Source organism: Hibiscus syriacus, unplaced genomic scaffold (genome assembly GCF_006381635.1).
Source record: "Hibiscus syriacus cultivar Baekdansim isolate YM2019G1 unplaced genomic scaffold, ASM638163v2 tig00003041_pilon, whole genome shotgun sequence".
NCBI lineage: Eukaryota > Viridiplantae > Streptophyta > Magnoliopsida > Malvales > Malvaceae > Hibiscus > Hibiscus syriacus.
The window spans coordinates 690152-692873 of NW_024061960.1; the positions used below are offsets into that span (position 1 = coordinate 690152).

The 2722-nt window shown below is 34.5% G+C and overlaps 1 non-coding gene across 1 annotated transcript; it reads right to left on the bottom strand.

The window, feature by feature from the left end:
* Positions 1–2132: 2132 nt before the first annotated feature.
* LOC120174188 lies at positions 2133–2239 on the bottom strand. Its single transcript, XR_005521144.1, has one exon. It is a non-coding gene; the product is annotated as a small nucleolar RNA R71 (small nucleolar RNA).
* Positions 2240–2722: the final 483 nt, after the last annotated feature.

The following is a 2722-nucleotide window of genomic DNA, read 5'->3' on the forward strand; positions in this document are numbered from 1 at the left end:
ACCTTTGCAGTAGTCCTTACCCCTCCAAAATGACCTCCACAAAGAGCCATATGACAATGAAATAAAATCTCGTTTTGCTCCTCTTTGGAGCCACACCTTTAAATCATTTGGTCGACACATTGCTTGAAAAAATAAGGCTCGTCCCAATATTAGTATCGCACATTATGTATGAATTTTATTTTGCCTTCGCTATTTAAATATGGAGGCAAAATACCACTAACAAGAAAGTTACAATGTTAGTATATCACAGAATTGCTAAGACAAATAAAATTTTCTCATCAGGGAATTCCTCCTTAATTTCTATTATGTCATGGCATTTGATAACTCTCCAAAAGAGTTATCATATCAATCATTTATACGTAGGTTTAGGTTGAACTTAAGCATGTTTAGAAGCATTTTAGGATCATTTTATTTACATTTATATGCATTTTGAATCATGAGAAATTTGGTTTTTCTTGGGCTAATTTTTAGTTTTATTGTTAAAAAATGTACAAAAATGTTGCAACATTGGAGCAGAAGGTGCAGCAAGCGATGAGTCATCAGGTGCTAAGCAGATTGTTCTAGAATGAGACAACTGTTATTTCTCCAACCAGCACCTAAAGTGTGGAGCAATTTCATTAGAATAGGATGGCTCCTTTCACCTATCATATTTTCAACACTCCACTTTCCATTTATCATCACAAATTTTTTCATCTCTTGCAATGGCTACTTAAGCCACTCATTTGGGGAGTGCTGCAACATCCAAGGATAAGCTTTTTCCGAGTAGCATCGGCAGTAAAACTAGATCACTTCATCTATATATGTCCTCCATCTGAGATAGGGATATGTTAGGATAGTTTGAATACTATTTTTATCTTGTGGTTGATATTTGATATAAACTTAGTTGTTTATTTTGATATTTGTACTATGATGAATGTTTAAGTTTAGGAATTTGTACCTTGAGCTTTTGGAAGGTTAAAGAGATTTATCATCAAATGCATGTTTTTTCATACAATACAAAAATATATGTATTACTATTCAGGTTGTTTTTGTTCTCCTTGGTATTGTGAGAAGTAATGTTGCATATTGAGATGTATGCTGCCAAGCATTTGGCATAGTTAATAGATTAATCGTTTGATTTAGTGAGAGCTAATTCTGAATAATTAATTAAAGTTAATATATGTTGGATACTTAGTGATGGATTTAAACACATGGTTAATATATGATGGATACTTAGTGATTCTGAATAATTTGATGGTTGATCTTGTTCTTTACTCAATGTTGTAGCATAACTTGATATTTTTATTATTGAATTTACACTTTTAAAACATGTTGCATGTCGCTTTTAATTAACTCTCCTTATAACTCTTTTGTAAACTAATTTTGCTTTTTGTGGATACGATACTCGATGCTGTGAAACATCTATTACTACTTGGGACAGTGTATAATTGCGTTAGGCTGGAGCGTATTTTACACTCATCAAGTTTTTAGTATCGTTGTCGAGGAGAAACTGTTTGCATTAGAGTTTTTATTTACATATACTAACCTTGTTTCTTTTATTTTGTAGGTAATTTCTTTTTAGCTTAGTGTTGTCTGTTTAATAGCGACGGCCTCGTGCCATTAGATCTTAAAATCGAGAGTCGAAGAAAATCTAATCGTAATTGAGTTAATATGGATGATCAAGCACATGGTCACAATACCCTGCCACCATTACAACATGTTGGAGAAGGAGAATTGTTGCACGACATAGGAGCTGAGCAACAGTCATAATTCAATATGGGTGACTGCAACCGACATATTATAGAGCATGTTGTGCCTACGCTGGATAACTTACACCTTGGAATTGTGTGACCAACCATCGAAGCTGCTAACTATGAATTGAAGCTGGTGATATTTCAAATGCTACAATCTATGTGGCAATATAGTGGCTCGTTTACTGAAGATCCGAGAACACACCTTAGGGTATTCATGGAGGTGTACCTTTTGTACAACAAGGTGTTCTTGAGGAAGCACTAAAGCTGAAGATTTTCCCTTTTCCACTGTACAACAAAGCTAGAGCATGGCTTAATTCGCTACCACTACGTGCAGTAGCATCCTGGAATGAATTAGCATAAAAATTTCTGATGCGCTTCATTCTGCCCAATATGAATGCGAAGCTGAGGAATGAGTTTACCTCTTTCAAGCAATTGGATGATGAGAATTTATATGAAGCTTGGGAACAGTTTAAGGAGTTGTTGTGAAAGTGTCTGATGCACAAATTTCCCTATTAGATGCAAATGAAGATGTTTTATAATGGGTTAAACATATATACTCGTATGGTGGTTGATGCTTCAGCAAATGGAGCATTATTGGACAAGTCATAAAATGAAGCATGTGATATATTGGAGAGTATTTCCAATAATGGCTATCAATACCCCAATACGAGGAACATGTTTAACAGACATAATGGTACAAAAACAAACATTGATGGTTTCAATTCAATGGCTTCCCAGATCACAATATTAAATGATATGGTAAAGAAACTATAAAATTCGGATGACATGTATGAGGTAAAAGCTACATCTCATCTCTCTTGTGTTTATTATGGCGGTGCACATAATTATGAAGAATGTCCAAAAAAACCCGAATCTATTCGTTTTGTGAGAAATTTTATATGGGTGATAACGCCAACACTTATTGGAATTCATACAATGCCAACTACCGCAACCATCACAACTTATCTTGGAGAAGAAAAAATGTTGCC